We start from the raw sequence: 9,678 nt of genomic DNA, 5'->3' as shown, positions 1-9,678 counted from the left end.
GCAGTATCGATCGATCACTGTCGCTTACAAAACACTAAACGCATAACTGCAGCGTTCGCAGAGTCAGGCCTGATCCCTGCGATCGCTAACAGTTTTTGTGGTAGCTTTTTATTGAACTGGCAAGCACCAGCGGCCTAGTACACCCCGGTCGTAGTCAAACCAGCACTGCAGTAACACTTGGTGACGTGGCGAGTCCCATAAGTGCAGTTCAAGCTGGTGAGGTGGCAAGCACAAGTAGTGTCCCACTGCCACCAAAAAGACAAACACAGGCCCGTCGTGCTCATAATGCCCTTCCTGCTGCATTCGCCAATCCTAATTGGGAACCCACCACTTCTGCAGCGCCCGTACTTCCCCCATTCACATCCCCAACCAAATGCAGTCGGCTGCATGAGAGGCATTTTCTTTATGTCCTCCCGAGTACCCCTACCCAACGAACCCCCAAAAAAGATGTTGTGTCTGCAGCAAGCGCGGATATAGGCGTGACACCCGCTATTATTGTCCCTCCTGTCCTGACAATCCTGGTCTTTGCATTGGTGAATGTTTTGAACGCTACCATTCACTAGCTGAGTATTAGCGTAGGGTACAGCATTGCACAGACTAGGCACACTTTCACAGAGTCTCCCAAGATGCCATCGCATTTTGAGAGACCCGAACCTGGAACCGTTTACAGTTATAAAAGTTAGTTACAAAAAAAGTGTAAAAAAAAAAAATATATAAAATAAAAAATAATAGTTGTCGTTTTATTGTTCTTTCTCTCTCTATTCTCTCTCTCTATTGTTCTGCTCTTTTTTACTGTATTCTATTCTGCAATGTTTTATTGTTATTATGTTTTATCATGTTTGCTTTTCAGGTATGCAATTTTTTATACTTTACCGTTTACTGTGCTTTATTGTTAACCATTTTTTTGTCTTCAGGTACGCCATTCACGACTTTGAGTGGTTATACCAGAATGATGCCTGCAGGTTTAGGTATCATCTTTGTATCATTCTTTTCAGCCAGCGGTCGGCTTTCATGTAAAAGCAATCCTAGTGGCTAATTAGCCTCTAGACTGCTTTTACAAGCCGTGGGAGGGAATGCCCCCCCACCGTCTTCCGTGTTTTTCTCTGGCTCTCCTGTCTCAACAGGGAACTTGAGAATGCAGCCGGTGATTCAGCCAGCTGACCATAGAGCTGATCAGAGACCAGAGTGGCTCCAAACATCTCTATGGCCTAAGAAACCGGAAGCTACGAGCATTTCATGACTTAGATTTCGCCGGATGTAAATAGCGCCATTGGGAAATTGGGGAAGAATTTTATCACACCGATCTTGGTGTGGTCAGATACTTTGAGGGCAGAGGAGAGATCTAGGGTCTAATAGACCCCAATTTTTTCAAAAAAGAGTACCTGTCACTACCTATTGCTATCATAGGGGATATTTACATTCCCCGAGATAACAATAAAAATGATTAAAAAAAAAAAAAAAAAAAAAAATGAAAGGAACAGTTTAAAAATAAGATAAAAAAGCAAAAAAATAATAAAGAAAAAAAAAAAAAAAAAAAAGCACCCCTGTCGCCACCTGCTCTCGCGCTAAGGCGAACGCAAGCGGCGGTCTGTCTTCAAACGTAAACAGCAATTGCACCATGCATGTGAGGTATCACCGCGAAGGTCAGATCGAGGGCAGTAATTTTTGCAGTAGACCTCCTCTGTAAATCTAAAGTGGTAACCTGTAAAGGCTTTTAAAGGCTTTGTAAAATGTATTTATTTTGTTGCCACTGCACGTTTGTGCGCAATTTTAAAGCATGTCATGTTTGGTATCCATGTACTCGGCCTAAGATCATCTTTTTTATTTCATCAAACATTTGGGCAATATAGTGTGTTTTAGTGCATTAAAATTTAAAAAAGTGTGTTTTTTCCCCAAAAAATGCGTTTGAAAAATCGCTGCGCAAATACTGTGTGAAAAAAAAAAATGAAACACCCACCATTTTAATCTGTAGGGCATTTGCTTTAAAAAAATATATAATGTTTGGGGGTTCAAAGTAATTTTTTTGCAAAAAAAAAAAACTTTTTCATGTAAACAATAAGTGTCAGAAAGGGCTTTGTCTTCAAGTGGTTAGAAGAGTGGGTGATGTGTGACATAAGCTTCTAAATGTTGTGCATAAAATGCCAGGACAGTTTAAACCCCCCCAAATGACCCCATTTTGGAAAGTAGACACCCCAAGCTATTTGCTGAGAGTCATGTCGAGTCCATGGAATATTTTATATTGTGACACAAGTTGTGGGAAAGAGACAATTTTTTTTTTTTTTTTTTTTGCACAAAGTTGTCACTAAATGATATATTGCTCAAACATGCCATGGGAATATGTGAAATTAGACCCCAAAATACATTCTGCTGCTTCTCCTGAGTACGGGGATACCACATGTGTGAGACTTTTTGGGAGCCTAGCTGCGTACGGGACCCCGAAAACCAAGCACCGCCTTCAGGCTTTCTAAGGGCGTGAATTTTTGATTTCACTCTTCACTGCCTATCACAGTTTCGGAGGCCATGGAATGCCCAGGTGGCACAAAACCCCCCCAAATGACCCCATTTTGGAAAGTAGACACCCCAAGCTATTTGCTGAGTGGTATAGTGAGTATTTTGCAGACCTCACTTTTTGTCACAAAGTTTTGAAAATTGAAAAAAGAAAAAAAAAAAAAGTTTTTTCTTGTCTTTCTTCATTTTCAAAAACAAATGAGAGCTGCAAAATACTCACCATGCCTCTCAGCAAATAGCTTGGGGTGTCTACTTTCCAAAATGGGGTCATTTGGGGGGGTTTTGTGCCACCTGGGCATTCCATGGCCTCCGAAACTGTGATAGGCAGTGAGGAGTGAAATCAAAAATTTATACCCTTAGAAATCCTGAAGGCGGTGATTGGTTTTCGGGGCCCCGTACGCGGCTAGGCTCCCAAAAAGTGCCACACATGTGGTATCCCCATACTCAGGAGAAGCAGCAGAATGTATTTTGGGGTGCAATTCCACATAGGCCCATGGCCTGTGTGAGCAATATATCATTTAGTGACAACTTTTTGTAAATATTTTTTTTTTTTTTTTTTTTTGTCATTATTTAATCACTTGGGACAAAAAAAATAAATATTCAATGGGTTCAACATGCCTCTCAGCAATTTCCTTGGGGTGTCTACTTTCCAAAATGGGGTCATTTGGGGGGGTTTTGTACTGCCCTGCCATTTTAGCACCTCAAGAAATGACATAGGCAGTCATAAATTAAAAGCTGTGTAAATTCCAGAAAATGTACCCTAGTTTGTAGACGCTATAACTTTTGCGCAAACCAATAAATATACACTTATTGACATTTTTTTTACCAAAGACATGTGGCCGAATACATTTTGGCCTAAATGTATGACTACAATTTAGTTTATTGGATTTTTTTTATAACAAAAAGTAGAAAATATCATTTTTTTTCAAAATTTTCGGTCTTTTTCCGTTTATAGCGCAAAAAATAAAAACGGCAGAGGTGATCAAATACCATCAAAAGAAAGCTCTATTTGTGGGAAGAAAAGGACGCAAATTTCGTTTGGGTACAGCATTGCATGACCGCGCAATTAGCAGTTAAAGCGACGCAGTGCCAAATTGGAAAAAGACCTCTGGTCCTTAGGCAGCATAATGGTCCGGGGCTCAAGTGGTTAAAGGTCAATGAGTCTCTGGACTCCTGACAGACCCTTACATCTTTCATCCAGTGCTGCACTGACGTTTCTGGATTCTGAGTCATGGGGAAAGCAAAAGAATTGTACAAGGATCTGTGGGGAAAAGGTAGCTGAACTGTATAAAACAGGAAAGGGATATAAAAAGATATCCAAGGAATTGAGGATGCCAATCAGCAGTGTTCAAACTCTGATCAAGAAGTGGGAAAATGAGGGGTTCTGTTGAAACCAAAACCACGGTCAGGTAGACCAACTAAAATTTCAGCCACAACTGCCGGGAAAATTGTTCTGGATGGAAAGAAAAACCCACAAATAACTTCAGGTGAAATACAGGACTCTCTGAAAACATGTGGTGTGGCTGTTTCAAGATGCACAATAAGGAGACACTTGAAGAAAGATGGGCTGCATGGTCGAGTCGCCAGAAGAAAGCCATTACTACGAAAATGCCACAAAGTATCCCACTTACAATACGCCAAACAGCACAGAGACAAGCCTCAAACCTTCTGCCACAAAGTCATTTGGAGCGATGAGACCAAAATTGAGCTTTTTGGCCACAACCATAAACACTACATGTGGAGAGGAATCAACAAGGTCTATGATGAAAGATCCACTATTCCTACTGTGAAACACGGAGGTGGATCGCTGATGTTTTGGAGATGTGTGAGCTACAAAAGGCACAGGAAATTTGGTCAAAATTGATGACAAGATGAATGCAGTATGTTATCAAAAAATACTGGAGGAACATTTGCATTCATCAGCCAGGAAGCTGCACATGGGACGTACTTGGATATTCCAACATGACAATGATCCAAAACACAAGGCCAAGTCGACCTGTCATTGGCTACAGCAGAATAAAGTGAAGGTTCTGGAGTGGCCATCTCAGTCTCCTGACCTCAATATCATTGAGCCCCTCTGGGGAAATCTCAAACGTGCCGTTCATGCAAGACAGCCCAAGAATTTACAGGAACTGGAGGCTTTTTTTCCAAGAGGAACCATCTGAGAAGATAAAGAGCCTCATCCACAAATACCACAAAAGACTTCAAGCTGTCATTGATGATAAAGGGGCAATACACGGTATTAAGAACTGGGGTATGTAAACTTTTGATCAGGGTCATTTGGGTAGTTTCTGTTGCAATTATGATTTAAAAAGAGTAAAAACAGTTGATTGATAATAAATGGCTTCAGCCAAACACTAACCATGAGTGAAAGAAAAGTTTTTGTGTTATCAGTCATAGTCTCTGAAAAATCTGCACTTCCGGGTCTAGGGTGCGAACAGTAAAAACACCTCCCCCACTGTAAAAAAAGAAAAAAAAACAAATAAAAAAAAACACTGGCTAGGCACACAGTTAAAGGGGTTGTAAAGTCTCAAGGTTTTTCACCAATTAGTTCCAGCGATGTGCACGAGCCCAGAGGCTCCAGCCGCTGTCTCTGTCCTCATTGGATAGATTGATAGCAGCGGAAGGCATTGGCTCCCGCTGCTGTAAATCAAATCCAGTGACACGAGAGCAGGGGGAGGGGAGGAGTCCCGCTGTCTGTGTCAATAGACGCAGCAGCGGGACTCGGGAGCGCGCCCGCACAGGTGCCCCCAGGGAAAGCGGCTCTCTGTGGGGGGCACCCGATGAAAAGGAGGAGCCAGGAGCTTCGCTGGGGGACTCCAGAAGAGGAGGATCGGGGCTGCTCTGTGCAAAACCCTTACACAGAGGAGGCAAGTATAACATGTTTGTTATTTTTATTTTTTTTTAAATTGAGCCCTTACAATCACTTTGTGAGAATTACACCCGACATACAGGACAAGAGAAGTAGTACTGTGCAGAGTCCATACATACAGAATAAGAACAGATACCGAGAATTACACCCGGCATACAGGACAAGAGAAGTAGTACTGTGCAGAGTCCATACATACAGAATAAGAACAGATACCGAGAATTACACCCGACATACAGGACAAGAGAAGTAGTACTGTGCAGAGTCCATACATACAGAATAAGAACAGATACCGAGAATTACACCCGGCATACAGGACAAGAGAAGTAGTACTGTGCAGAGTCCATACATACAGAATAAGAACAGATACTGAGAATTACACCCGACATACAGGACAAGAGAAGTGGTACTGTGCAGAGTCCATACATACAGAATAAGAACAGATACCGAGAATTACACCCGACATACAGGACAAGAGAAGTAGTACTGTGCAGAGTCCATACATACAGAATAAGAACAGATACCGAGAATTACACCCGGCATACAGGACAAGAGAAGTAGTACTGTGCAGAGTCCATACATACAGAATAAGAACAGATACCGAGAATTACACCCGACATACAGGACAAGAGAAGTAGTACTGTGCAGAGTCCATACATACAGAATAAGAACAGATACCGAGAATTACACCCGGCATACAGGACAAGAGAAGTAGTACTGTGCAGAGTCCATACATACAGAATAAGAACAGATACTGAGAATTACACCCGACATACAGGACAAGAGAAGTGGTACTGTGCAGAGTCCATACATACAGAATAAGAACAGATACCGAGAATTACACCCGACATACAGGACAAGAGAAGTAGTACTGTGCAGAGTCCATACATACAGAATAAGAACAGATACTGAGAATTACACCCGACATACAGGACAAGAGAAGTGGTACTGTGCAGAGTCCATACATACAGAATAAGATGAGATACCGAGAATTACACCCAACATACAGGACAAGAGAAGTAGTACTGTGCAGAGCCCATACATACAGAATAAGAACAGATACTGAGAATTACACCCGACATACAGGACAAGAGAAGTAGTACTGTGCAGAGCCCATACATACAGAATAAGAACAGATACCGAGAATTACACCCGACATACAGGACAAGAGAAGTAGTACTGTGCAGAGTCCATACATACAGAATAAGAACAGATACCGAGAATTACACCCGACATACAGGACAAGAGAAGTAGTACTGTGCAGAGTCCATACATACAGAATAAGAACAGATACCGAGAATTACACCCGACATACAGGACAAGAGAAGTAGTACTGTGCAGAGTCCATACATACAGAATAAGAACAGATACCGAGAATTACACCCAGCATACAGGACAAGAGAAGTAGTACTGTGCAGAGTCCATACATACAGAATAAGAACAGATACTGAGAATTACACCCGACATACAGGACAAGAGAAGTAGTACTGTGCAGAGTCCATACATACAGAATAAGAACAGATACTGAGAATTACACTCGGTAAGGGAAGTAGTACTGTGCACTGTAGACAGATGAAGATACCAGGACTGACCTGTATGGTAGTCGCCCTCCTATTCAGGGATGATGGGTGGTCTCCAGGCAGAGTGAGGAATTCTGGGAGATTTGTACATCCTGCAGACAGAGAAGAGATAGGTGACTTCCTGAATGTCAGGCCTGGTGACAACTGCTCATCTCATTTCTGGTATTGGGGTCACAGGGACCAGAAGGGGGTCACACAAACAACTGAGGAAGTGTTCGCTCTTCAGGACTTACTGTTTTGGTGACAACTGCGAAACCCTATTTCTTGTATTGGGGTCACAGCTAGAAATTTTAAAGAAAATCTCCCCAATGCAGTCACACAATTAACTGAAGAAGTGCTAGCTCCTCGGACAACGTGACTTCTGTCCCGGTGACAACATTCACTCTATTCCCTGTATTGGGGTCACAGGGACAAGAGTGAAGTAACATTTCCCCAATGGGGTCACACAATTAACTGAGGAAGTGCTAGCTCTTCTGACAATGTGACTTCCTGTCCCGGTGACAACATTCAGCCAATTTGTTGTATGGGGGGGGGGGTCACAGGGACAAGAATGAGGGGGGGGGGGTCACACAATCAAATGAAGAAGTGTTCGCTCTTCAGGATTTACTGTTCTGGTGACAACCGCTCACCCTATTTCTTGCACAGGAGTCACAGGGAGAAGAATGAAGGAAAATCTCACCAATGGAGGGTCACAAAATCAACTGAGGAAGTGTTAGCTCTTCTGACAGTGACTTCCTGTCTCGGTGACAACCGCTCACCTAATGTCTTGTGTCACAGGGACAGGAAATGCGATGAAGGACCACACAATCAACTGAAGAAGTGTTAGCTCTTTGGACAATGCGACTTCCTATCCCGGTGGCAATCACTCCCCCCCCCCCCCATTTCTTCTATAGGTGTCACAATGACAGGAAACAAACCAAAATCTCCCCAACAGGGTCACACAATGAACTAAGAAAGTGTTTGCTCCTCTGACAATGTGACTTCCTGTCCTGGTGACAACATTCACCCCATTTCTTGTATTGGGGTCACAGGGACAAGAATGAAGGAAAATCTCCCCAATGGGGTCACACAATTAACTGAGGAAGTGCTAGCGCTTCTGACAATGTGACTTCCTGTCCCGGTGACAACATTCACCCCATTTCTTCTATAGGGGGGTCACAGGGACAAGAATGAACTGAGACAGTATTTCTGTTTTTCACGCATTGGAGGGTCACAGAATCAAATGAAGAAGAGTTCGCTCTTCAGGACTTACTGTTTTGGTGACAACGGCTCACCCCATTTCTTGTATTGGAGTCACAGGAACAAGAAACAAAGGAAAATCACCCCAATGGGATCACACAATAAACTAAGGAAGTGTTTGCTCCTCTGAGAATGTTACTTCCTGTCCTCGTGACAACAATTACCCCATTTCTTGTATTGGGGTCACATGGACAAGAATCAAAAGGAAATTCGTCCCAATGGGGGGTCACATAATCAAATGAGGAAGTGTTAGCTCCTTGGCTAATGTGACTTCCCATCCTGGTGAGGACGGCTCATCCCATTTCTGGTATTGGAGTCACAGGGACAAGAATGAAGGAAAATCTCCCCAATGGGGTCACACAATGAAGTAAGGAAGTGTTTGCTCCTCTGACAATGTGATTTCCTGTCCTGGTGACAACATTCACCCCATTTCTTGCATTGGGGTCACAGGGACAAGAATCGAAGAAAATGCATCCCAATGGGAGTCACATAATCAACTGAGGAAGTCTTCCTTCCTGGGACAACGTGACTTCCTGTCCCAGTGACAACACTCACTCCATTTCTTGTATAGGAGTCACAGGGACAAGAATGAAGGAAAATCTCCCCAATGGGGTCACACAATTAACCTACGGAAGTGCTAGCTCTTCTGACAATGTGACTTCCTGTCCCGGTGACAACATTCACCCCATTTCTTCTATAGGGGGTCACAGGGACAAGAATGAACTGAGACAGTATTTCTGTTTTTCATGCATTAGGGGGGTCACAGAATCAAATGAAGAAGAGTTCGCTCTTCAGGACTTACTGTTCTGGTGACGACGACTCACCCCATTTCTGGTATTGGGGTCACAGGGACAAGAATCAAAAGGAAAATCTCCCCCAATAGGGTCACACAATGAACCAAGGAAGTGTTTGCTCCTCGGACAATGTGACTTCCTGTCCTCGTGACAACAATTACTCCATTTCTTGTATTGGGGTCACATGGACAAGAATCAAAGGAAATTCGTCCCAGTGGGGGTCACACAATCAACTGAGGAAGTGTTAGCTCTTTGGATAATGTGACTTCCCATCCTGGTGAGGACGGCTCATCCCATTTCTGGTATTGGAGTCACAGGGACAAGAATGAAGGAAAATCTCCCCAATGGGGTCACACAATGAAGTAAGGAAGTGTTTGCTCCTCTGACAATGTGATTTCCTGTCCTGGTGACAACATTCACCCCATTTCTTGCATTGGGGTCACAGGGACAAGAATCGAAGAAAATGCATCCCAATGGGGGTCACATAATCAACTGAGGAAGTGTTAGCTCCTCCGACAACGTGACTTCCCATGCCGGTGACAACCACTCACCCCATGAGCCCCCCATAGGGTGAGATGACCCGTATGATGAAATATTCCTGGGTTTTATGTCTTAGGGGTGTCACACAATCAACAAATCCCCCCATTTCTTGTATGGGGGGGTCACAAATCAACAAATCACCCCATTT

The 9,678-nt window shown here is 43.3% G+C and overlaps 1 protein-coding gene across 1 annotated transcript in view; it reads right to left on the bottom strand.

The window, feature by feature from the left end:
• Window positions 1-9,678, bottom strand: part of METTL25B (methyltransferase like 25B) — a gene marked incomplete in the record, with an annotated part of 43,464 nt that overhangs the window by 33,474 nt on the left and 312 nt on the right. Inside the window, 1 exon segment of the mRNA XM_073632429.1 lies at window positions 6,970-7,049.

This window comes from Aquarana catesbeiana, linkage group LG05 (genome assembly GCF_042186555.1).
Source record: "Aquarana catesbeiana isolate 2022-GZ linkage group LG05, ASM4218655v1, whole genome shotgun sequence".
NCBI lineage: Eukaryota > Metazoa > Chordata > Amphibia > Anura > Ranidae > Aquarana > Aquarana catesbeiana.
The sequence above is the reverse complement of the archived record's forward strand: the minus strand, read 5'-3'. Positions and strand labels throughout refer to the sequence as shown.